The 27893-nt window shown below is 45.0% G+C and overlaps 1 protein-coding gene across 7 annotated transcripts in view; it reads left to right on the forward strand.

Moving 5' to 3' along the window:
• The first annotated feature begins 2884 nt into the window (after positions 1-2884).
• Positions 2885-27893, forward strand: part of LOC144136589 (membrane-associated transporter protein-like) — a 44506-nt gene continuing 19497 nt past the window's right edge. The window contains exons 1-3 of one of the 7 annotated variants that reach the window (XM_077669056.1): positions 2886-3279; positions 3773-3842; positions 7932-8021. The gene's annotated coding sequence lies outside the window, so the exon portion shown is untranslated. Of the gene's footprint in view, positions 3280-3301; positions 3843-7731; positions 7856-7931; positions 8022-23133; positions 23408-27893 lie in introns of those variants that run through there. The other 6 variants (XM_077669058.1, XM_077669055.1, XM_077669059.1 and 3 more) reach the window with 6 other exon arrangements.

The following is a 27893-nucleotide window of genomic DNA, read 5'->3' on the forward strand; positions in this document are numbered from 1 at the left end:
TGTGATTTTTTTTTATTATGATGGCTCTCATATAATTCACCACTGTCCCTGACACCATACTTATATTTGCACTTGAACTCCAGAATTGTGAGCGTAAACATGACGATAATAATAATAATAATAATAATAATAATAATAATAATAATAATAATAATAATAATAATAATAATAATAATAATAACAACAACAACATAATAATAATAATAATAATAATAATAATAATAATAATAATAATAATAATAATAATAATAATAATAATAATAATAATAATAATAATAATAATAATAATAATCTTTATTGCCACTTTTTATACAGTAAAAATGAGGTTCAGGCCCCGTAAAAGCCAACAAGAGGCTTGCCGGACTGGGCCTGGCAGTCAAAGCAAAGCGACAAAATGGCAGGAGATCAATAGAAAACACTAATCGCTACAAAGAACACTAAAGTTAAATTATTACAAAATTCACGAATAGAGCTCCAAGATAAGTAGTATGCAAAAAGGGAACAGAACAAAACAGAATCACGCGCATTTTCGTGATAAACAAAGACCGACCGCGGTCAACATAAAGCTTTCAAGTGCATCTTCAGGTTCCGCAATGAGGTCACTTCAAAAAGATCATCAGACAATTCATTAAAGATTTCAGGCACATAAACGCAGCGTCTTGATCTACCATACCGCGTTGAACTCCGCGGTACAAAATAACAAGTCGACTTCAGCAACTTTCTACTCGGAACATTCAGCACTAAAAAGTTGGAATTCCAAAAATGGCGACGAACGACTGTTTGAACAAATAAAGAGCGAAATGATGAGAGAGTGAGCCATTGAAAAACGTTAGCGCCGGATGGCAGAGGGGAATTATATGCAATGGAGTTTAACATGTTTTTCAAAAGCGTATTCAAACGGTCATGCCAACGGGAAGGACACGAAGCATAAACAGTGATGCCATACCTAAGGACACTATACGCGAGCGCATGCGTAATAATTTTTTTTTCACGGCCAACGGCGCCAAAGATTTCACATTAAAGAGTAACCATGAAGCCTTACGAAGCTTCGAACATACGTAAGCTAAGTGTTCATGCCACGATAAGCAGCCGTCGAAGACCACACACAGATATTTGTACAAGTTTACATATTCCACCGGTTGACAGTGACCTGGAACACGCTCATACAAAAATACCGGCTTATTTATAAGTGATGTTTTTAAAAGATTTCTGAAACACATGATCTTTGTTTTCTTCGTGTTCACTGAAATTCCGTTCTCAGCAAACCATTTCATCACATTATTCATGTTTTCCTGCAACAAATTCACCGCGGTCTCATAATTAATGTGCTTTGATAACAAAACTGTGTCATCCGCGTACTGGAAAATTGAGCACTTGGATACTATCGAACTCAAGACATTTGTATATAAATTAAAGGGGAATGGAGATAAAATTTTCCCCTCGGGTACACTGCCCTCAGTGGCAGCCTCCCGCTATGTTCTTTTTGGCAGTTTAATCTGAAAACTTGTGCGCGTCCATACAGAAAACTCTTGAGAATATCATAAAAGGGGCCTCGGAAGCCCAACAGATGAAATTTCTGCAACAAAATATTAAGGTTCACGGTGTCAAAAGCTTTCTGAACATCGAGAAAGAGGGCACAACTGACCAGGTTTTCATCAAATGCAGTGTAGAGTTCATCAGCGAATTCCTCCAGAAGTGCTGTAGTGCCCCTCCCTGTAACAAACCCAAACTGAGGGCCCGAAATGACAGAGAATATATTCAAAAAAGACGTCATGCATTCAAACAGAAATTTTTCCAGTATTTGTGACAAAATTAATAATAATAATAATAATAATAATAATAATAATAATAATATTATTAATAATAATAATAATAATAATAATAATAACGATGATGATGATGATGATGATGATGATGATAATGAACTTTATTTTACATCAAAATAATGGAGTGGGAAGTGGGTAAAAGCTGCAAGAAAGCGTGACCAGGGCCCACAGTCCCCTCAAAAAGCCGATACAGGAGCGTGCATGTTCATACAGAAATTTTCACAAAAGACAGCGCAAAACTCTTTTCTTTAAAGCAATACAAGACAGTAATAAAACGGGAAAAATCAAAATTGTTTGCATTCATGGGATACAAAGTGACGTAGTTCGCGAACATTAATGTGACCTAAATCAATTCCATTCTTATTGAGGCTACTAATTAGTGCAGGCAAAATGAAAGGCAATGTTTCCATGCAATAATTAGCACAGTGAGTGACCACGTTCCCCTATTTTGATTCCAGCTTCGCTAGGTTGCGAAAAAAGTCACGGTTTTCTTTTAATTCGGGCTTAAATAAGGCGCTTAATCTATAATGCTATAATTTCCAAAGAAGTATCATGTTTCCTTGAAGGAACAGATCGTGAGTATGAGAACTATGAGAAACATCAAAAAGGAGCCTTTTTTGCAGGATTAAAGCCTTTTCTAAGTTTACTGCTGCAGTAGAAGCCCTATTAAAGAGAAATAACAGAGATAATAATAAAAACAAGAATTTTATATAAAATTTTTTGTGCTAAATGGTAGTATCGTTTTACCTCACGATAGAACGCCAAGAACACTCGATAGTTTAGAACACAGCCAATAAATATGAACATCCCAAAGCATTTTTTGCGCGAAAGCAACCCCAAGAATCTTTATATTGCTTAGGCCCGTTATTTTTGTGCTATATCGTACATAAAATTTAGGTTTAAATCTATATGTTTAGATCTCGGTCTAACCAGTACAGCTTTAGTATTTAGAATAGTCTTAGTGTTTGTTGTCCAGCGCGTAATAGTAAAAATAAGCAAATAATTGAAATTGCCCAGACCGGTAAGCAAGCCCCGGATGCAAAAAAAGAAAAGAAAGAGAGAGAGAGAAGCCCTTTTGCTCTAGCTTTCGAAAGGAGCACGAAAATAAACATCACTTTGATACGTTAGCACTCGAGAAAGAAGACGCATTTTTCTGCGCGTATTTGTCACGAGCAGCCTGTGTCAGATAAGTAAACGAAATTTATCAGTGCACCTCCAACAGCTCCCGAAGATTTGCCGTCAAGCACGCTCTCCAACTTCGTCTTAGAGGCGCGCCGACTTCTCGGAGTGCCTGTGTCTGCGAAAGATAACAAGTGTCGCCCCTTTGACCAGCCAAGAAGGTTAGTTTTTCTCTGAAGGCCTTGGCGGACTTTGAAAGCTCTAGGCAACTGCGCTGCGGCTGTGTGTTGGGCTCGAAACGCGTGGTTTGACACCGGACGAGTCATTCCATCAGGTCAGATATGGTTCCACGGAGTGCTGCTCACTCTATTACTTTCTTAACTTCTGCTAGCAAAATTCGCCCATTATTTTCACACTTTAAAAAGCTTGACTTACAGTCTAGGTAATCAGACTAGTTCATGCAACGCTATTCCAAAGAAAAACCGTTCCGTAGATACGCCATTTAAGAGAGTTGGTTACGGTCCATTTCGGAAGGAAAGTTGTGCGGAAGAAGTGACGTACAAGTGTAACGTGAAGACAGAGCATCCGTTTCCTCATGTTTACCTTAAATTTGTCTGTCGTTTGTTCTGCACGACGTTTCGTTCAAGAAAAAGTGATGGGCGATTATACAATGTGATGTAAAAAATCTGTGACAGCAGGGTGCCAACAATCTCGCCTCTGCTTGAGCTTCGCGTTTTCTACGCGTTGCTTCCAATTCGGTTGCTCACACCACTGTATCTTTGCGTCGTTTCCCCTTCGCTTCGGCTTCGGCTGTTCACACCGCAAAGTCCTGGTGGGCCTGCAGAGCTGGTCCAGGTCCCCACACAGCATCACGTCCATACCGCCAAACGGTACCAGGTAGGTTTTGTTTAGAGCCCGCAAACGTTTGTCGACTCAGTAGAGGATGTTGGCAGAAGTCACGCAGAATCTCGTCGGTAATGACGCATTTAACGTTGCCTAACGAATACTTAGCTGCGCTTTGGTCATAGACCACGGCCCCTCATGGTGAGTTTCAAAGCAGAGTGCACGGTCACTCCATCCAGTGCGACGGTGGATTTACCGTGGGTGGCACATGTGATGTTGCTTCGACATTCGACCCACCACTAGCGACACACACTTTGTAGTGCCTGGTGTAGACGTCCGTGACCAACCAAAGGACAAACGTCTACCCACACCCGACGGCACTATTGATGAACACTTGAAGCGGTTCCATGCGGGGTTTCGCACGTGAATAACGAGCGGCACACTAGAATCTCGCACTCTTCGCATGCTATAGCGTAAGTTAGCACAGACCGCGGCAACTTTGGCGAAGAGGTCCATAATAGTGACAAATAGCGCTAAAGGTCTGTGTGCTCAAAGTTAGTGCACTTCCACTGGGTAACCCAATCTGTTAGGTCAGGTACGCTTTCACGGAGCAGCGCTAATTAACTTCTCGACTTTCTTTACTTTCGGCTACTCAACATTCGCAAGCGCTTATTGAACATTAAGAAATTTGAGTTCAAGCCGAAATCATCAAACTAATTGATGTAACGGTATCCCGCAGCAAAATGGCACTAGCGGTATGCGCTTGAGGCGCATGCTTTTACACAGGATAACCAAATCTGTCGTCACGTCAGACACGCTTGAATGAAACGCTACTTCTTAGATTCCATACACAAATGCATTCTTAGGCTTCATCTCAGACTTTTCGAGTGCGGCGTCCGAACCCGCGACCTCCGCATTTCGAGTACGGTGCTCCCTTTATAAAATTTGTCTATAGACAGTCTATAGACTTCTTATAGACTCTTTTGCCTTTCTATAGATATTTCTTTTTGTCCACTCATAGTCTGTACAGTTTATATAGACGAAAGTCTACTAAAAGTGTATAGCCATAAATCTATAGATTGTCTATAGACTGTCTATACTATTTGTATTGTGTATAGACTATTCTCTAGGATTTATTTATATAGAGCCTACAGACTTTATAAACAGAAGTCTATGAGCAGTCTATAGATTGTCTAAAGAAAGGTTTGTAAGGGTTCTACAGAATGAGCTAAGGCGGCGGCTGTCCAAACTCCTACGTTCGAATTTACTCGTGATGCCCATACTCTCACCTTGAGAATGTTCACCAGTGCCACCCACAACCGTAGCGGCAGACGTGAAACACCGTGTCATACCGCAAATGCCGCGTGGAACATGATATCGGGGGTTCAGATCCCACCGGCAGCATGTGGTTGCTTTTTCTTCACTTTCTAATCAAGTATCTACCACGTAAAAATGATTAAAGAAGTGATTGTCCATCAATTAGCGTCCCAAATAAAAATTCTTAAAAATCTCCTATGCTTTCCTTGGTTTGGAATACTGCTCGTGCACCCACAATAATACATCATGTCTCAAAGCTCTTCCGTGTTCCGATTTTTTTCGCTGGTTATTATTCCTGGTGAACCTGAACCTCTGCCGCCATGCCATGTCATCACTACGCGAGTCTTTAGCAAGTCGCATTGGAACTGCTCTCATAAAAGATGCCCCTGGCTGGCTGTATACGCATAAGGCGAATTCAATTATTTGCCCGCGCGAGAAAAAAAAATACGTTCTTCTTGGGCCACATGGGATATCTAGCATGGCTTTAAACTATTTAGGAACGTGCACCAAGTTGCACAAAAAATAAATCTAAAGTGATGATAGAACGGTCTTTTCAGCGTAAAATGTACGCTTTAAATGAGAGATATATAATTTTATGCCCTACATAACCGGCCACTCATAATTCGATCAAACCTGCTTGGCGCCAACACTAGCTCTTTGTGCATGTATGTCAATCTGAAACCATGAATACTCTTATGTTATTATGTGAAGTCTCAGTTTAATCATTGTTTCTTATGGGTGGAACCATAACTTACCGTCATGAGCCCTTACACTCCTGGAAAATAAAATTCCGCAAGCTAACCGATAAAACTTTCTACTCATCGTGTACATTAAGCACAACTTCCTCGATGCAGCTGACAAAATAGAAGGCAACAATAAGCACGAAGGTGCGAAAAGCAAGTACTGAAAACATTTCCGTTTCGCCAGCACTGGATGTTCGGTGTCAGTACTCTGGGGAGACCCCGTCGAAAGAGTTGGGCTCCATCGACACAAAGTGCGCTTCCAAGCCGACAGCTGTCAGCGCAGAAGAAAGTTGCATGAAAAAGGAAGATGGAAACTACTCGGCCCTCTCTCGGCTTTCGGCGCGTCAGCAGACGCCTGCCAACGGAGAGGAACTCGACACTGCGACGGCGCTAACGGACGTTGCTCTCCTGTGGGTGCGGACTGCGCAGCTGTCGTCACGGCGCCAACTGCACCGGTTCCGACTCACCACGACGTCAGTGCTAATTCTGTCAGTAATGGTGCTCCCGGCGACTGCGCCCCTGCCACCGGAGCCCAACACTTCGTGGACGGAGGGTGTTTTCTTTGTCTCTATAGGGCGTCGCATCTCGTATCGGTTTCAGTCCCGCGAACGTTATCAGCGTTCGCCCGCCCCAGCATCCGATTGCTAACGCGTTGCACTGTTCCTGCGTTCGTCACTGATGGAATGCGAAAGAGGTTTTTGGTATGCGTTGAATGTTTAGATCAATATAAGGCAAACAACGAGATCATGTCATAGGAGAGGCGGGATCCTCTATCCCAGCCACAGTCCCGATCGGTCAGCGAATGTCGAAATTTTCACATGAGGCGTGGGTGAACTCGCGGTTCACACTTTTATCACGGAAAATTAAATGCAAAGATTGAACAAACTGCGCTCTCTCTTCAGCCTGAGCTTTATCGCGATGAGGAACAGTGATAAGCAACAAATAAGGTTTCTTGGTTCAAAGGGCTCTATCGCCAGTTGTCGTCAGATATAGGAGTTTACATATATGCCACGACGTACGCATTAAGTTCTCGATCAGGAGTTCAACAGTTGTGTTCATTTTTTTTCTTTCAAGAGCCAATCCTGTCAGGGATGAGCTGTACGCGCCAGTAGACCTAAACTCCACAAATGCAGCCAGTACACTTCGTTCACATGTAGTAAAGTAATGTACTGATCCGTTCAAGTTGTATCGACTTCGGGTCCATTGTCATCGCAGAGCGATAAAAACATCTGCCGCAAAAGTAAGTTGCCACGAATATGTTAAATAGTGGATTTGATTCCAGGAGTGAAAACTTCAGGTTGACACTTTCGAGCTCCCCCAGAAGTAAACCTAACCTCTTAATTTTTTTCATTACTGTGATGCACCCTCTCTTCGTCGACGGCCTTTAATTTTTTTTTGTCCTTATTGTATTGCGCACTGCTTTCATCGGCGTACAGGTTTCGCAAAGGGACTGCTCCGTTCATTTACCCGCTTCTCCGCGGTACATCCTATGCTATACGTCATTCACGGCTCACTCGGGCAAACAACAGAACAGACGCGCTGACCACCTGGCTAATGAGGTTGACCCTGTGCGAGATATATGTGTCTCCCGACAGTGACATCTATACACGCACAGTCTACGTACTGCAAACGCTAGCGAGCGAAAGGCCGAGATTTTTACCTGCCCCAAGTTTCCTGTTGGATAGAACAACAAAATGACAAAAGAGCACGAGATGGCCCGAGGAAAAGAGGGAATCCTGGCGCACGTCACGTGACAGGGGCCTGCAGCGCGCGCATTGGCTCTTGATACCTGTGACGTCACCAGGATCGGGAGGGATAAGTGTGGAAGGGAAGCTTTATAACGGCTTGCCAGGGGAAATGGTCTCGCAGCGTACTGGTGCGATGAAAAGTGCCAGGAACCGTATCCAAGGAACGTGGAAGGTCACGTGATGTATATACCTGCCGACGCGACAAAACAACCAAGTTGCAAAGAAAATCTGAACGAAGCCGTTACTATTCCTGGGAAAGGTGTTTGAGTTTACGGTGGTCGATTATTGCCTCTCATGCTTTCGTCGTCATTGACACTGACTAAGCGTGGTTTCAGGGCATGGACGGAAGTTGCAAGTGCGCAGTATTCACGTAACAAGGCTCGGAACGACAACAAAAAGGCCTACTGCTCACTCCATGGTGCACGGTAAGAGAATGAGAACATTGTCTTTTGTGAGTTACTCAAGCAGAGCTTTCAAAAACAGCTTTACTTCGAGGTTTTCAGATAGTATAGCGTTCATCCTGTATACCCTGTACATAACGTGTCATGATTTATATGACGGAGTTTCTGTCCCTTGATTATGTGGCACGCTCGACAAATCGCACGAGCTTTTGCTGTTCTTCTTAGGTCGATTATGACACCCACCAGGCGAGAAAGCATCAAAGTGCATGTTCTACAGGTGGTGACAGCACCGCGAAGCGATCACTGTCTAGAGTGTCTTCTCTCCGAGTAACGCATAGATTTCTTTCACTTTATTCAGGTCTGTGGAAACACTAAGGTCAATCAACCAATGAATACCCCGCGGAGTATGCAAAAAGAAATACGTCAACCAGTTTGCCGTGTCAGATAATTATTCCTTAGCACTCAAGCTCGTTTGCATAAAATGCGATTCTTTGACTGCTTGAAGGTGAGCGTTGGGTCGTCGACTTATCTAAAACTCGCATTCCACCTGTATCGCCTTGATCGACCACCTGACGCGACTGACTCACGGGAAGCTCGCTTACATTTTTCCGACCGGTCGTGACCTTTGTCATATCTGACTACCTCGCAGCACTCTGGGCACTTCACTACAGAACACGGGAAGCAATAAACACAGCAGCTCATTCCTGTCCTTGCACCCCTTTTTTTTTAAATTCTAACGGAAAGCAACAACGCGCAGTAACAAACTATACTCGTGTGTTATAGGAACTGCAGAATCCTATTCGACATGACTGCATGCATGTCGAGAGGTTTTTCGAATGGCAAGCAAAACTGTCGACGTCTTCTATGCTCATACTCACCCGTCTCTTGTCTGCGAAGTGAGGTCCTTTGGCCACTGGTTGTTCTTACAGTGCGCTATATCTGCGCTCTGCAGAGAAAAACGATTAAAACTGAGAGACTTTGCGACTCCTTTCGAGAAGAAGTGACGGTTCAACCTTGCATCCCCCCTCAGCCCCCTTTCAATGTTTGTTGAGGGTGGGGAACCTGGCCCACGTTACCATTATTGTTTTTTATCAGCGGGTGAGACGCGAGAGTTTGTAATTGTACAATATTCTGCGATGCTATTTATGTCGAATAACCCGCTATCTTGCTCAAGTGATCTGCGCCTCCTCCTCTATGAACGACAGTGACTCGGGCCATTTGTTCCAAAAACCATCTAAGCGCTAGGCTCAATAATAATAATAATAATAATAATAATAATAATAATAATAATAATAATAATAATAATAATTGGTTTTTGGTGGAATGGAAATGGCGCAGTATCTGTCTCATATATCGTTGGACACCTGAACCGCGCCGTAAGGGAAGGGATAAAGGAGGGAGTGAAAGAAGATAGGAACGAATAGGTCCGTAGTGGAGGGCTCCGGAATAATTTAGACCACCTGGGGATCTTTAACGTGCACTGACATCGCACAGCACACGGGCGCCTTAGCGTTTTTCCTCCATAAAAACGCAGCCGCCGAGGTCGGGTTCGAACCCGGGAACTCCGGATCAGTAGTCGAGCGCCCTAACCACTGAGCCACCGCGGCGGGGCATAGGCTCAAGCTGCAGATGGCGTTTTCAGGTGACTTTTGATATTTGAGAGCGTTTTAACTGTTGCGGCTACCACGCTTCCACAACTTAGAATGGTATCGCTAGAAAATAAGCGCATGGCATTGTTAATTTCAGCGCAGGCTCATAAAAGTAGTGATGCAGCCTGTTTGCAGTACAGCACGACTTAAGGTTCTGCTAACATTTACGTCCGTTTACGGCCACACCGTAGTGCGCTTTCGGTTAAATCCGATGATATGAGCATTAAATTTATTTGCTCACACAGCGACCTCGCCATCGTTGTCATCAGTTTGGGAAAGCCGTATGCCTGTTTGTTTTTTACTCTGACAATTATTTGTCTGATCTTAAGTCTTTTCCGGATTATAGGATGTGGAAGACTTCTTCGCACATTATGAACCTAATAATTTCCCTTCTTGCTGCTCTTGAGATGATATTGTTCATGTCCCGTCCCACGGCTCAGAGTGCATAGTGGCGCCGCGCCATAATAAACCATGCCACAAGTACACCAGGTAGCTACAGCATAAATTTCAAATTGAAGTGCTTCACGGTCGCAGCCAGAAAACATTTCTAGACAACTTAGGCAATCGCCATTAAATAGTCTCATTCAGGAAAGAACTAAGTTATGTAAACCATTAATCTGTTATTGAGCATCCTGTTGTTGAAGTCAAGATAAATCAGATGCGGAAGTTGCTTTAAATGTGCTGATCAAAGGCAAAATATCGGCCTCACTGATAACTATTCGCGCTAATGATTTATCCAGAAGTACGATGAGCGTTAGTAAACGGAGTAGCCTCTTCATGAGAAAACTCTGGTAGAAAAGTGCTATTCATGGCGTGGGCGCATTCAACTACACGAACCCTGCCACCGTCAACATTAGTGAGAGTTGCATAGGGTTGATTAAAGGGCTTTATTAAGTCCCAGAATTGTCAATGCCTCTTAATCGTTGGTACGTCATCGGGGAAGAAGTTTCAGTAGAAACTGATGCTTGTTGCCTCGCGCTTTGCGCCAACGTCGGAATGGTTGTACATACATTCTTTTTTTTAATATAACTAAGGAATGAAGTAGTTCGCAATTTAACTGTATGCATGGTATGGCGATGAAGGCATGAATATGCCTGTATAGGTAACGATATGTAGGCAGCCAAGTCACTGAAACCAGAAAGAGCATTGGGGAATTGCTTATTTTCTTCTTAATTTGTGGCGTTGATGCATGAGCAATTAAAAGTGCAATAATTTTATGCCTGAAACATAACGGATTAGCGAGTAGAAGAAAAACAACCACACGCCGTCACTGGGATTCAAACCCACGACCTCCGTATGCTGCGTACGGTGCTCTATCAGCTGAGCTATGGCGGCGGATGTCAAACTTTCTACTTTCTGGGGTATTTATGCTAAGTGTAACCTAACCATGAGAGTATTCGCCAGTTCCACTCTCGTCCATATCGGCGGACACACAACGTCCTGTATTACCACAAGAGCCACGTGGAACGCGATCGAATGGTGATGGCGGCAGCTCTTCGAGAACCCTTTCATGGTACCTATGGCATGAAGACTGCCAGAACTGAGGCCATTGTTAAGCTAGTGACCAGACAAGGGTATGTAAATCAGACTTATTCAGCCTGGAGACAAAAACAGATTCGAATATTAACACCAATTATTATTTTTTTAACTATAAGTACACCGCGGCCATTCCGGCGTTTACCGATCGCAGCTACATGCGTTGAACTCTGGATCTGAAGCGAAATTTGAACAAGACTTCACTAAACGAAATAGTAGATGAGCGACATGTGTCAACCAGGTAGGGGAACGCTGCGTATTTAGAAATGGCGCTTCTGACATTAACATAAAAAACACAGCCTCGCCGTTAGTTCTGCGTTATGCACTTGACCTCACGAACGGGATAGTTGCTAAAGCTAGGCGACCAGCAGGAAAGTGCCACTTTCCGATGCCAGTTGTCACGCGCTGTGGACCTAATTAACATCGCTATACAGAACCGCTGTTCGCTGTCAAGAAAAACGTAGTTCAAAGCCAAGAGCACGGTCACCAATTTGTCTTAATTCTGAGAACTGTAGCCATTTGCTCTAATTTTCTCAGAAGCCCTGACAATGGTGACGTGCAACGTAGTGTGTCATATTTTCCACTTTGTAGTCTTCAGAGCTGGTTCAACATCATTTTCTTCAATACTGTTAACTATAATATGAAGCTCTGTATCAGCTGAAAAACTCCTTGTGCGTTGTGCCCTAACTGTGGAAGTCATAGTAATTCTGAGTTATTTAAAAAAGATTCACGTGGAAGTCACGCGGAGTCTTCCAGTATTTCTGATTTATCAGTGTCATAAAAGCAATACAATAACTTTCCACCTGCGCGAAGCGTTTTTCAGGCCATCAATTTTGTTTTGTTAAATTTGGAAATGCCTTGGGCAAAATTTTTAGGAGTCATTTCTGACATTGACTGGATGTTTTATCCCAGATCTTAGATCCGCTTTGTTAGTGATTGCAAGTCATCCTGGAATTGGATATGACTGAAATATCTTGAGCGCAACGACAGGACGATGGTAGAAAAGAAGAGGACGTGGCGCCTGTGAATCCCACCGCGTGGGTATGTGCCATATACCTGGGGTGAAGAAGAAGAAGAAGAATATGACTGTTTAAAATTTCAGGTCAAGCCTTTGTATACTCTGCTACATGCAAGCTCTAGCGGGTCCTCTTCGGACACGGTCATCAAACGCAGATTATAATTTATTGCCTTGTATCTAGTTTGCTATAGATTTGTTTAACCCACTCCTGCAATAGCCCCACGAAGAGGCTGCAGTATGTATTTTAAAAAATAAACAAAAATAGTATCGAACATCACCACAAAACACTGAATGTACGTACATCACAATCCCGCTAAAACGCTTCAAAATATAGGGCTGTCACGACACCGCTAACAAGCAGACATTATTGAGACGACACAGGCAACATCCACGTTATAACTGACCTGAAATAACATGAGCGCTGATAACGCTACATCTATAATAACGTCACACGGTGCCGTAACCCAAGCAAAAAAATGAAACCTACCTGCTTTATAAAACCAAAAGGTATATTGTGATTATATGTATAGTATTCTGCATGTGGTCCTGAATTTTATGAAATCAAGCCAAACAAAAATTATCATGCGTGATGAAAGACGAGCAGCATGCTGTGTTGGTTTCCTCACGCGTACAAATGCCACACTGACGACCACTCTGTACTTAATCAGAACCTGAATCGAAAGTGCTTATTAAGCGACGAACATACGAGAGCCATGGTAGAATTATCTTACTTCAAGCACTCCTGCGGCACTCTTAAATGGTGCCAAGGCTTGGAGATCTTATCACAATTTGCTTCTTGCACTTGACCTCGATTGTTATCAAGAGCCTGAACGTATGCGTCGCGAGCTTGTGCTCTTGTGTGCTAGGGTAAACACTTTCGGCCCGTTCGCAGGGCAATCGGAGGGTTTCCGGATATGATTTTCAAGAAAAAGTACGCCGATGGTTATCATAGCGCCCCAGTGGCCAGGCTACGGGTGCTTCTAGACGCGATAAATTGAGCTTACGAGGTTAATTTCACATATAAATCAAACTACAGACAAACAAGAATTCGAAAGACAAAAGAAAAATACTTCCAGGTATATGTGGAAAACAAATCAGTGCGTCAGCAAGGGTACGAAAAAAAAACTACTATTCTGGCGACAAAATGTATGCTTTGTGCAAATCTCAGAGCTGCCACGTAGTATGCAAATTAAGAGAAACAAAGAGAAAGGCTGCTCTCAGCCTCGAGAACGGAGTCTAAAGCCTTTAGATAAAGTGAGGCATGAAGTTAGCGCACATCATTTTTTTTTTTCTGGTAACGCAACCCTTTGCTTGGCTTGTGCTTGAAGAGCTTGTGCTTGAAGAGCTTGTGCTTGAAGAGCTTGTGCTTGAAGAGCTGTGCTTGAATAGCTGTGTTTGAAGATCACAGCTTTGAAATTGCAGGCATATGAGTGTCCCGCAGCAGCTGGCAATGATAGTTCAGACAGCAGTGCTCGCAAACTTTTTTTTAGCCCTCATGAAGCAGATGCCCTGATGCGGGTACAAATGGCAGCAGGAATGTAAACAGGGTGGTGCCAGTCGCCGCAGCTGTGACAGACGTGGTGTGTTTTTATTCCAAGTTACAATAGACGCTCTTCCACGAAACCGATACAACAAAAAACATAGCTGAGTTCAAATATTTCATTGGGGTTAAATTTTGTTCAACCTCATTTGCGGAATCTAAATCAGGTTTTATCGTTTCATTGAAAAACACCTCGGCAGCCGACGAAGTTCACAATGACAAACCCTGCTTAATTTGTTGACGGTGGCCTGCGAGAAATCTAACACGGATTTCCAAACCAATGCGAGTGACACAGGAGGAGGTATTGCTTCCGTCTTTCTACCGTACAGCAACGCATTTCATGTTAGTCTGTAGAGCAAAACTCAAAGCCTGATGCGTACAACAAAAATTACGGAGGACACTTAAGGCTACTTTCGTGCTGTGAAAGCGAAAGCATGCATGAGGGATGTTCGGCTACGGCAATGGCGTACTATAATGCACTTGCCAGCGAAGCTGGTCTGTTCGCACCGCTCGAATGGGAGGTGATAAAGACGACGATACCCAAAGCCAGCTCGAGAGATTGGCAGTTTAGTGCACGAGATGTTGTGCTGTGGCGACCAGGTTTAAAAAAAATGGCGTACTGTTCTAATGAAGTGACCAATAAAATTGTTCTGTTCGCGCTGGCCTGGGTTCGAAACCCACTTCGGAAGAAAATTTATTTTCCTTCCTTTCCTGTTGATGAAGGCACTGCTGATGAACCCATGAAGCCACGTGGGTGTTGGGTCCGTTTCTCGTGGACAGAACGCCGGATTTCCTGACTGATGAGCCATATAACTTTAGTAAAACGAGCTTTTGGGCAAGTTGGTTACTTTGCTTCCACATAACTGCAGCGTAAAAAATTACGAGCACAAAAAAGGGGAGAAACACATACGACACGGACAAAAGCTGCACTCACAACTGATTTTATTTCGCCAGGAATGGGAAATATAAAGGTTCCGCCGCGGATGCGCGCGCAGCAAGTACACGTACCTCGATCACAAAAACCAAAAACCAAAAAAACCAAAAAACCAAAAAACTAAAAACAAAACTTTATCACACCGTGAAACCCATCTTATCGCCTGGCAGAGAAAAGGTCACATTCCGCTTTATACAGATGAACAGAAGTATCGCTTACGCAAAAAAACGCCCTTTTTCTTTATATGGTAAGCCTCCAGTAGTTCACGTGCAGTTTGATCTTTGCTTTTGCCTAGAATCCTTGCACCTTCAAAATGCGGCGAACAATCCTGACAAGACCTGCAATGTTTAACTAAATTAACATCTTCATCTCTCTCTAAATTTCTTTCAGCGGCACCCCAAACCTTTGGGGTGCCGCTGGTTTTTTCAGCTCCGAAAAATCTCGGCCAACTATGCCCTCGCATCTCCGGTAAGGAGGCAACAAAAACTGGCTGCGGGAAAAAGCATACTAAGCCCCATGTAGAGTGCCAGGCAGGAGTGGTCTATGAAATTCCGCTGCCATGCGGAAAAGCCTATGTCGGCCAGTCTGGCAGATGTGTCAACGATCGATTGAGGGAGCATGAAAGAAATTTAGAGAGAGATGAAGATGTTAAATTAGTTAAACATTGCAGGTCTTGTTAGGATTGCTCGCCGCATTTTGAAGGTGCAAGGATTCTAGGCAAAAGCAAAGATCAAACTGCACGTGAACTACTGGAGGCTTACCATATAAAGAAAAAGGGCGTTTTTTGCGTAAGCGATACTTCTGTTCATCTCTATAAAGCGGAATGTGACCTTTTCTCTGCCAGGCGATAAGATGGGTTTCACGGTGTGATAAAATATTGGATTTGGTTTTTTTGTTTTTTTTTGGTTTTTTTGGGTTTTTTGGTTTTTGTGATCGAGGTACGTGTACTTGCTGCGCGCGCATCCGCGGCGGAACCTTTATATTTCCCATTCCTGGCGAAATAAAATCAGTTGTGAGTGCAGCTTTTGTCCGTGTCGTATGTGTTTCTCCCCTTTTTTGTGCTCGTAATTTTTTACGCTGCAGTTATGTGGAGCCATATAACGCTTTCGCATTATATACACCTACATACCCATACCTTCCCTGCTTCCCTACAGTTGTCACTGTTGAAGCACAGCCAAAAGGTGCAGTGTCAGCTTTATTTAATGGCACCTAGACTGAATCTTGCGCGCAGGCAAGGCGATAAACGTCCAACTTCACGCCATTCGAAAGCGTTTGACCTCAGCGTGTTTTGAGGTGCTCAGCAGTGTATGTAGAACGTAGGGCTAGGTAAGTCATCATGAAGCAAAGCAGGGCATAGAGAACAAAAACCCTGCACGGAAAAGCTCTTGTGTTTGTCCTGACTTTTTGTTTTCTCTAGTCGCACGCCGAGTTTCATGATCGAGGTAAAAGAACTTTTTTTTTTCTAAGCATATTTCTTGAACGAACTGTACTTCTCTCTCGCTGACATGTCGCCTATTGAGCGCAGTTTGTTGGCGGTAACGTGTTCCGCAAAATAAAACAAAAACCCTACGCAGTTGGTTCGCAGGCATATCTGAGGGCCGTTTCATATCGATGCTATCCATATGTGCGGTGTTTACTCTCTCCAATGCGTCCAATCAATGACGCGGCCGCCCCATTTCAACTGAGGCGCAACACAAAACTATCCATGCTCTGTGCGATATCAGAACATCTTCAAGAACCACAGGTGGCCGAAATCAGCCCGAACCTCCGCTGTGGTCTCTCTCAAAGACCACGTGCAGCTATATGGGTTGTCAAATCCCATATCACGTACCAGAACAACCCCACCTATGCGCCATAGCATCTAAATAGCCATTATGATCCCGAAGATTCCCCGTAACGCTATGGGACGGCCTGGTATACTGCCCGAAACGGCCGCTCCCATCATAATCTCCCAAGCAATCCGTCGCCTTCCACCCTCTCTCCTAAATGTGGAGAGAGCGATTTTCCTCTATTCACTTTGCCACCTGCCACGGCTCGTAGCAGGCTGCCATTTAATTTAATTTATTTATGTTCAATTAATTACGCAACTAAATAATTAACGGCCTTACGGTTCACGCGCTAGATTCCAGTGTTGAATGGACAGCTACATGGCTAAACCAAAGCTATATTAACTTTCGCTCTAAAAAAGTCACTTGTTGGAGTGACATCTTTTCACTGCTTTTCAGATGCTTCGCAAAGCACGCATGTAAGCTAAGACAAAGCCTGCCAAACTCAAAAGTCATCGCACATCCTCGAAGTGCGAAAGCTGAAATTGTACCTTTACACTTAACACTTTGAGACTATCACGGCAGAATGATGCATTCCTTCTTGAACTGCCGCACCTTCTGCATCCATACACTTGGGGAAAAGTGAAGGCCTCGACATCAGCCATTTGCGCAAGGCATGAAGTTGATCCGTTAGCAAGCTGGTATGTCGGCACTGCTTTGTGTCCCGCTTTTTTTTTTTTAGATACGGGACTGTATTTTGCGTCTATCTTCGTCTTCCTGTCTCTGCACATTTATGCACCGGAAATATATCGGAAGAGGTGTAGGTGTAAGTAGGGTTCTAACGCCACATCTTTGGCGAGTGACCGGGAGAGTGCTTTCCTGGCGCATTAAACCAATCCGCTATTTTAGCCTTGTCGTTTTTTAGTCGTTGCGTGTTTGTCGCTGTGTGTTTGTCTGAAACCGGTTTTGTAACAGCCTGCTCACCTGCTCGCCGAAAGAGCAGCCTGCCCACTGTGTGAGGCGGCCGCTCAATTTATGTGTGAGGCTGCTCGCGAAGAGCAATCTGGATCGCAGCCCAACCCTAGCAACCCAAGTCCCCCCGATGACAACACCTGCCATAGAAGGGCAGTGACGCATCGCTTGACCGCTGCACCACTGTCCCAGGAGTGCTAGGAAGACTCCCAGGGATCTATGAATGAAGAGAATGACCAATTCCGCATATATGGGTATTTACCCATTATCGCTGTCCGAACAACTGCCATCCGTGAACACTTGATCTGAACACCAACCCAGTGAAAACCGCGCACCTAATTCGTATTTGGCCTAACCACGCAAGTAGTTTTTTTTTTTTTTGCTGCTATAGCACAGAAAAAACCACAGCCTCACTGAATCGCATCATGTCTTATATAACGAGGACGAACTTGCAATCCCGTCGTACCCTATCACTCCACCATACAGCTGCCCCTGCGCATCAAAATTCCAGGATGCACAGACATATGTCAAATAAGGGTGACAATTCAGTTGGTTGATCGTGCCAAGCATATACCTCCTACCCAAGGTCAACTACCTAACCTCTATGAAAGGCTTCGTTGAATGCGGCGGTTCAGCATGTCGATTCATCATGCGGTTTTCCACAGGCTAAACGGACCCATAAGCACATAAAGATCGCATGAATTCTAGACTCTTCCATTACAAGCAGCATTACAAGCAGCAAGCACGCAGGGCGTGATCTGAACAACATTCTTAAATTCTGCTGGAGTATGATCCAGGGGAACACGGCGTCACGAGACAACAAAAAGCAATGACACCAGTGGTTCCTGGTTGCTCACTCAAAAGCGGAAATGTACCGACCATGCAAAAAAGTCCCCTTGACGCGAAGCCTCGACTTGACGGGTAAAATTGGCTATTTCCGCAAACCTGCCGTTAACATTCCTAGCTATTTGCGCTTACTCAAACTACACCATGTTTCCCACTGACGGTTTCGAACACGTTCATCAGATGGCTGCATTAAGTAAATTTGAGTAGGCATAATAGAGACATCCTTTGACGCACCGCGCGCCACCCTAATTCTTGCCTCGCGGCTCCAAGTTTGTTGTATATGTCACCGGTTGCATGCTACTACTGTGCGTGCAGTGCCGTTTCTGTGCAGTGACGTGGCCACTAAAATAATGTGCTCAACTGGAAAGAGGCAGTACGTATTTGTTTTGCTATTGGCAGTAACCTTCTGGCTTATTGCAGCGTGTTCTACGCGCGATGCAGTCGCTCCGACTGCACTGCGATCGACAAGTTATGACGGAAGTAGCTATTCATTTTCCTTTGTACTTATTTGTAATTTAGAGTATCCGAATCGTTGAACTGCATAGGATTACGCTACATTCACTGTTTGAAAGACTGTTCACGAGGCTTCGAGTTTTTCTCGTACATCAGCAGACGTAGGATGAACTGCCAAATAATTGCTATTTTTAATTGCGCAGTTAACATCCGCTTTTGCAATATTATCTGGGATACCTTTCTTTCTTACAGCACCAAATGTGAGAATGCCGTGCAGTACTGGCATGTTTTTCTTCAAAACTGTCCGTCGCCACACTACGGTGGGGTAGACTGCTGAAATAGGTCTGAAAAAAAAAAAGTCTTCTCGACCGCTTCCCTTGGTGCATGTTCAACACAGAATCGTGCAGACAGTTGCGTTTAGCTCTGGATGATGTTGACTGGATGTAGTTATTATGATGCGATTCAGCTTGTTGACTTGTAGCTTATAAGTCGCGTTAGTCGAGGACTGTTTTAAGCGTTTTAAGTAACGGCAGGTTGCGAACGATTTCATGGTGATAGCGCGGTTATCGTAATATGACGTTTTGCACGGAACATTACTTGTGGCAACGTGCTATCTAATGCCGCCATCTGGCCGCACATTCGTGCTTTAATGTTTCGGATCGCTTATATGCCAAGTGTGGTCCTAATCATCAATGGCCGAGAAAATTTATCCTTGCCGCGTGGGCATTCGACAGCTACAACTTTTCTCCGGTAATTTTTGACGCCCTACATCTCTAGCTGTAAAGACGTGAGAACTTTTGTGGATAAGTTTACTTTTAGTTGGCGTCTTCGGCTACCCTTTTGGTGTTATTGGATACCGTACTGACTTCCTTTGGTTCAGATCAAATTTCTCCCTTTAGCAGAAGGCGCGATCACTAGAAATTATGTCATGCTTAGAAATGCACGCAAACCGCAACATTCGCCCGTTTTCCTCCATGTGTTGAACTTCGGAGGAAATTAGCGACAAAGAGAATCCACCCTCGACGCCTGCGCGGAAGCTCACTTTGTGATTCTGAAAGATTGGCTCTAATTTCATACGGAGTCCGCCCATCCGGCTTTGCGACTGGGCAAGCTTGTTCTCTGTGCTAAAGGCCCAACTTCCAAAGAGAATAGTAGACGCTGGCGCTGTATCGCGTCCACAAAGAGCCAGTGAATTAAGCGTGTGATTTTTTCACACTGGCTAGACGTTCTTTCACCCGCCGCGGCGACTCAGTGGTTAGGGCGCATCGGCTACTGATCCGGAGTTCCCGGGTTCGAACCCGACCGCGGCGGCGGCGTTTTTATGGAGGCAAACCGCTAAGGCGCCCGTGTGCTGTGCGATGTCAGTGCACGTTAAAGATCCCAGGTGGTCGAAATTATGCCGGAGCCCTCCACTACGGCACCTCTGTCATTCTTTCTCCTTCACTCCCTCCTTTATCCCCTCCCTTACGGCGCGGTTCAGGTGTCCGCCGATATATGAAACAGATACTGCGCCATTTCTTTTCCCCCAAACGAATTATTATTATTATTATTATTATTATATTATTATTATTATTATTATATTATTATTTTTATTATTATTATTATTATTATTATTATTATTATTATTATTATTATTATTATTATTATTATTATTATTATTATTATTATTATTATTATTATTATTATTAGACGCTCTTTCCACAATCATTCATTTTCCTCATTCATGCTCAGACCGTGGAAGTCTAGTTATCTTTTGCGTCGTTCCTTGCTTATACATTTATTACATTCCTCAAAGCGTGCGCTCCAGTCCTCAGCGATTGCCTGCATTGCTTTCTCTTTCCTGGCATCCGTAAGTACCTAACCCCGGCCTGTGCCCGCTTCCGTGATTTCGGAACGCATCTTTTGTTGTTTTTGTTTTTCTTTTTTCGAAGACCGTGATATCAAGATTCGATTATGAAAGGATGAAGGGCAGGTATACTGGGACGAACAGGCGACGCGCCCTGAGACAGTAAACTTGAGGTCCATCTACTTTTCATGACTTCTCAGCACACCGACTCGCCCAGCTTCTGAAATAAGGATGGCCTAACACAGTAGCAAACTACCGTCAACGCCTTGAATTGCGTCACATTCCCCCCGGACTGTATCACAGCGCTATGTGACACCAACTATCTCGAAGAGCCACGTTAGTAAATTACGTAGTGTACTTTTTTTCGCCATTAACGTACGCCTTCTTTGTCACTCCATTTCAGAAAAAGCGCCCTTAACCGCCGTCTTTCGTCGCAGCGAGATTAGAGCAACTTCAGCCTGCGCAACGGGCGATTCGTCTAGCTTTTCTTACTGAAAGCTTTAATAATTTAGGGCACAACCAGCGCGTATGGCTCAAGTGCAAGCTCGCTCTTTAAATAAGCATAAATCATTCTACAGGCCGCCGCGGTGGCTCAGTGGTCGGCTGCTGACCCAACAGACGCGGGTGTGATCCCGGCCGCGGCGGTCGCATTTCGATGGAGGCGAAATTCTGGAGGCCCGTGTACTGTGCGATGTCAGTGCACGTTAAAGAACCACAGTTGGCCCAAATTTCCGGAGTCCTTCACTACGGTGTCCCTCATAGCCTGAGTCGCTGTGGGACGTTAAGCCCTGATAAACCAATAACCAAACCATTATATGGCTGCAGACAAGTTGCTAGTTAAACAAAACTGAAGCCAAGTGGTGACAAATACAACCAGGATTCTCGACTGAGTAGTATACGAAAAAAAAAAAAACACGCAAGTGGCATTGATTGTAGGGACGCTGTCGAACCTACACACAAACTTTCGCGTTCACAGAAAAAGTTAATTAGCGAGCTCTCAGGTGAATACAGCCCTTAAATGCATGGCTAGTTTGTGCAGGCAGAAGGGTACTTTCCCAGCAGGAAGAAACGAGCCATTAATGATTCGCACATAAAAACAAACATACATCTCGAAAACTGACCCGTCTTGCTTAAGCTGGCATCGGCACCCAACAACAGGATAGAAGAGAAAAAAAATGACATAAAGGATTGCCAACTAGCCGCTACGCGTGACCAGGTCTCGCTTATTTTTGTTTCTCGTACGCGCCTGCGGCTCTGCGATGATTCGCTTTTTCTTGAACGGTGAAAGAGCAAGTAGTGAAGGCCCAGAGCGATGATTAGGGTATGCGCGCATAATTGCTGACCCCCTCAGTAGGTGAAGCTGCGTGTGTTCGAAAAGTGGGCGAATTAGCATAACCCGTTTCTTCATTAACAAGACAACTCCTTTGAGCGCCGCTTACATCTACGCAGTGCCCCGTGTTCGAAGAATTTAGTGTGCCTTCTTGTTAAAAAAAATATCGAAACAAGCCTAATTTACGCACATTTAGCATTAAGAGCAGTTGAGCGTTTGCTGGCCATGGTAACCAAGCGATTACACTGCTTTCTTATGCTTATCACAAGGTCGTGGGTTCTGTTCTCGGCTACGCACGTATTTCAATAGGTTGCCCACAATCGCAAAGTCAAAACTAAGAATACAATTTCAAAATCCCTCCCTGCCTTCGCGACTGTGTGGCTCGCTCTTGCGACAACTTCAGCAGACCCGCTAATTTTAGACACACAAAACAAGTATCGTAATTACGCAAAGACAAACTGCGGGACGAATGCCAAGAATAGAACGCCCCGCAAAACACCTCTTGTATCTAATAAAATTGTCTTCAGCATTAGTGGAATGTGCGAATCTCTCGCACTGAAATTTCGCAGCGCGCTTTGGTAGGAACTAATCCCAAGCCTCCTACTATCAGATCCTGGCCTCATACTCCGGATGTGGCTTTGGAGTGTAAATGTTCATGAATTATTCGATGCCATCCCAGTGTGAAGTGAATCGCAATATTACACGTGCGGTCACTAACCGCCATGCCGGCTCAGTGCATTAATCCATGTCGCAACATCTGCCGGTCAATCTGCCGATACATGCACAACCAACTGGGACACCATGTGGCGACGCTGCTTAAATTCCGTCCCAAAAGATTCTGCCATCATGCCCGCGAATCCCACGTGTTCTGCAATTGCAATTTCGCCTCGCCTTGGGATCCGCCGAGGGCAAGGGTTTCCGAAAGGCCAATCCGCAATCTCGCGATGTTCCTTACCTCGCTTTCACTACCGGACTGTCTGGCGTGAGCCGGTGCCTCCAAGGTCGTCACCCCACCCTCGCCCAAGATGCGCCCGCGGTAATATCACCGTTCGCTCCAGGGTAATCAGGTTTCTTTTTCCTTTCGCTCTTTCCCCTATGTCACAGGACGTCACGAAGCAGCTTCAAGCGAAGAAAAAAGGAAGAGAAGCAAAGAAGCCGAGGGCGCTGAAATAGACGCGTTTTCTTTTTCCACGTAACGAGCGGCGAAAGCGAGAGGCTCTCCCTCGCCGACCCGTCTTCGAACCGCTTCGGTTTGTGCTTTCCGCCTCGGCGCCCGGCCCGAGCCAGGCGCACGCTTTGCAGCGAGTACGCTGGAAGAAACGGATTTTGTTGACGTTCGTTTGCTGCGCCGTCGGCGCGCGTTGATTGGTGTGTGTGTGTGGGCTGGTGTCTCGAGCCACAGGCCGGCGAACACGTCTTTTTTTTTTTTTTCGCGCGGTTCGACGAGTCAGTTTGCGGCCTTTGTTTACGTCTTGTCCGATTTTGGTGGGAACGTACCAAGAGGCCGGAACGGTAACAAGGTAAGCGGAATGCTTCATAGCATTTCACTGGCTTTATGCTCGTCTAGCAAGCAACACGTAACCGCGGCTGTCTTGATGCCGGCGCATCTTGCTGCGGCTGCACGCTGTAGAGTTACGATGCAAAACGCGCAGCGAGACAGTTGCTTATAGGTCGCTGCGTCCTTTGAGCAACATGGACCATGCCGCGGATCTGTCTCCACCTGAATTCTCCGGATATTTATTTATTTATTTATTTATTTATTTATTTATTTATTTATTTATTTATTTATTTATTCATTTATTTATTTATTTATTCGTACATACTGCAGCCCCGCAGGGGCTATGGCAGGAGTGGTGATATGGAATGCATGAAAAGCGTGTACATGTTCATACATGCAAGCGTGCATACATAAAGGTATGTACGCTTGAATGTATGAAAAGTATATTCCCTCTCTCGTGATTTTTGACGCTGAAAGCACTGCGGCTGAAAAAAAAATGGAACAGTACGCCTGTACTACTACTTATGGGCTGCCGCTGTCACATGAAATCAGCTCGGAGATGTCTTTTGTTCGCCAGGCGTTAAAGCAAGTTGTTAGTAACCAATCGGCTCAGCCAGCCAAGTCTATTCCTTCAAAACCGCTTCTCTACGTGCGGACCCATTAATAGCTAAAAGGTGTTTTGCTGAAAAAATGTTCCGGCCAAGCGGAATAGTGTAGTTGTAACGTCTTTCCCAGAGAAGGAATGCAGTCCTGCCCGTCTCCCCTCTCACACAATTGTAGCGAAGACTGCTAAATGCTGTTGCGCGAACTTCAGACAGTATTTGCTACCGTTCTCGACTGCGCCAGAAGCACTTCGTGCACCGCTTCCCAATAATTCCTGGGCGTCTTTCTGTGTGACCAGAATGGCTGCAGAGAGTCTGTTATGACCAGGAAAGCTAACGAGTAGAATGGAAGCCCCGCAGTATTTGGTTTGGCGATTGTCCAAATCAGACAAATTTACTGGAAACTTTTCAAGAGGAATGCTTATCTCGAACTTGCCCATAGATGTATACAACTGAAGAACGAAGCGGTAAATGCCCTTCAAAGGAGACCCTGCGGCCAATGGCGTCCACCGATTTTCACCACGTCGCGTTACAAGGCATTAACCTGGCACCACTTGGCATTAACCACTAATTAACCGCGACGTCATGACAATCGGCGGACGCCATTGGCGGGGGGGGGGGGGGGGGGGGAGACATTCTTTCAGGGACATTTTCAGCTTCGTTCTTGTGTTCTAGTCGAGTTTAGTAAAACTCGTGGGTTCAGCTAAAGGTGTGTGCGAGAAAGACACGGGCTAGCTGACCCACTGTAAGGCGCCGTCTGAGCAAGGTCCCGAAATATGCACCCTGCTGACACCGTGTATTGTGTTAAACGCTTCACAGCATCAATCACAGCTGTCAGCGCTTCGAAACCTTCTTATTTTTGGCTGCAGCTACACCTGGACGCGCTTTTTTTGGGGTTCATCAGTGGCTTTTTGTTTTTTTGTTTTTCGGATAAATTCCTTGCGTTGCGTTACGAGTTTGGCCTGCTCGCATAAGCAAGCTGCTGGAACGTGTGAGGGAAGATTAAAAAGAAGACATGAGCGAAGAAGTAAGAAAACATGAGAAATTGTAAACTCGCGGTTATTGCATTGTAACGTTGCCACCCTGCCGACCACTAACTCGCATAGTTCTCTTCCGCATCTACCGCAGCGGTGGCCTAGTGGTTTGAGAATCCGCGTAGCATGCGGGAGGTGCAGAGTTCGATCCCTGGTGCCGCCGGCTACCCACCGGTGCTTCCCCTGGCCTGGTGGCCAGCTTCTTTAGGTCGAAATGCTTGGGCAATGCATCTTTCACTCCACCTTGAGTAGTCGTAAACGCCTTGTGCCCTGGCGTTCTTTGGCCACAGATGCCCTTGCGCAATAAGAATTCATCATTAGTTTTCTTGCCGTGAGCGAAGAACGTGGAGGTTTTTACTGGCCGCGCTTGCAACCAGCCTTACGCAGATCCGCCAGTGGAAGCTGTTGGAGACTAACCTCGCTATAGCAAAGTGCATGGCAATCACGTTATCTGTGGTACAAAAGGAAATTTTAAAAAATGGCGGTGGTTTAGCTTTGGTTAAACCTGGAGTGACGCGATAGCTACATCTGGCCGAGTGGAACTTGGTCACATGACCAACCACGTGACGAACTACGTGTCAGCCACGGCACCGGCAGCTGCTCCGCATCACGTGACCAACCCCGTGACAGCGTGGCGGCGCAGCCACGGCGTGACGGCGCAGCCACGCTGAAGGCTCGAAATGCTACCGTAATGTAGCTATCGCTACAAAAACATGGCGCTGAGAACCTAGTAGTCACTGATGGGACGGTCAGCAGTGATCCCACCATTGCTGCTCTAAAATCCTCTTTTCAGAAAGCGTGCACCTTGCTGGAAAAGCGTTTCACTCTGTCGGTGTTAAAGCAGGTTTGTTATTACATCACCGAATAATCGAAGCGCTCGTTTCAGTGTATCTTTGAGAACAGCAATGGCCTTGCGCTGCTTGACTAACTGGGTGACATTGCCTTCCCGAGATTATCTCTAACTGAAGAACAATCATAATTGTGCTGCGTCTAAAACGCCTGGAGTCATACCTTTACGTCCAGCTTTATCCTCATTCTGGCGCCCTCATATAAGCGCTAAAATTGAATGTATCCAATCTTTACGGCACATCGTATCGTGTACTATGCCCAAGCGCAGTGCTCACTAAGCTTTCGTTTTGCAAGCCGGTGGGGATTGCAGCATTTTCCGCACGCTATTCGGGTCCGTTTATGGCGTGCACACTAGGATTTGCTTTAGTGGTGCGAAGGAAGCAATCTCGCGTCGACGTGAACAATGATATACGTGCTGAAGTATCTGATTACTGCATGCACCTCCCACTGTGCACGTTGAAGAATACTTCTCTACTAAAACCTCTCAACTTGAAGCTGCCTCTCGAGAATGGCTACTTCTTCATCGCATTATTGCTGTTCAAGTTTCCAATCAGTAGGCTTTACGCAGTTCACTATGTAAGTACAGTCATGAGATTTAACAACGTGAACAGGGGAACGTGTGTCGTGCTGTACAGACAACGCAGCCTATGGCGTGCACTGGGAGAATCCAATAGTATACGGGGCCACTTGTTCCAAATCGGCTTTGTATTCTTGACGAGAAAATTAACTCTTTGTTTCCATAGATGCATCTGCTTCTGCAAATTAAACTTTTACTATTTATACGCAGTCGTCAGGCCAAAAAAATAAAAAGCACGAGAACAAGAAACTAGCTCAGCTGGACTTTATTTCTCCGAAAAATAAGCCTATACATATGTCTACGCTAGCAGTGCCGGGTTACTCCCTGTAAAACTGGTGAAAGAAATCTGCCGGTCCGTCTTCTTAAATACAAAGGTACACTCTTCATTCACTACATTAAAACCTTGTCCGTCGATTGCATGTAGGCACCTTACAACGGGGAGCATTGTTCTGAGGCACTTTCACTGCAATGTGGTTCACACTTTCGTATCTTATTGCACCCGGAATGTCCGACGCTATGTTGGACACTGTAGTGGCGGAGATTTGCCTTGCCTCTTCATCTTGTGCGGTTTTTTTCTTCCCTCATGAGACCAAAGACGGTGGGTGTGTTGAACTCCCCAAGCTGAGTTTGTGAATAATTTCCGTGCATTTTGGGAATGAAGGGCCAACCTCAGATACAGCGGTAACACCACAGTCCTGGCTGCAGCGGACGGGGACGCCCCGATGATCACTCCCTTGAAAAAGCTTTGGCTGCGCATTTTACAAATTTGGATATGACCAAGGTCATATATTACACCATTCTGCTACTGCGCGCCTCAGCCACCCTCTCTTTCCTGAGAAGGCTGAGGTCTTTATTCGATTGGCTGGGAGCCTCGACATCCTTGCCCAGTCAACGATGCTAGCAGAGGTTACAAGACTTTCTTTAAAGCTTTTACTAGTGGTTATTTTTAAACTGTCTTTTCTTTGGCATCACTAGGTAGTATAACGTTTTAAGCCGCCTACGCTACCAATCAAATTTCACATTTTTATAAAATTCTGCAGGAAATATTTCTACACCTTGTGCTTCGCGCATGATTCCAAGCAGCACAGGTAATCGTCCCAATATTGCAAACGGATGGTTCCATCTTTGTCTTCTGTAGGGTCGGCCTTTGTCAATACGGTTACAATGTTGGGCCAATTACCTGTGCTGCTTGCGATGGCCTTAGCTGCCTATGTGCCATTAAACCCAACACAACACAATTGTGGTTCTGTGCTTGCGCTGGGCATGCGCTGTTCATGCGCGGCACGTGGTGCTCCTGTGCGGGCGCCTTCTCTTTAATAGTTATGGTCACGTGTTGGAGGCAACGAGCGCAGCAGACAGTACGGCGAGACGAGGCAACAGACAACGCGAAACGGCCGGGACTGCGGCTGTTCGCCGAACAGCTGCGTCTCTCACATCCCTCTAATC

This window comes from Amblyomma americanum, chromosome 6 (assembly GCF_052857255.1).
Source record: "Amblyomma americanum isolate KBUSLIRL-KWMA chromosome 6, ASM5285725v1, whole genome shotgun sequence".
Taxonomy (NCBI): Eukaryota; Metazoa; Arthropoda; class Arachnida; order Ixodida; family Ixodidae; genus Amblyomma; species Amblyomma americanum.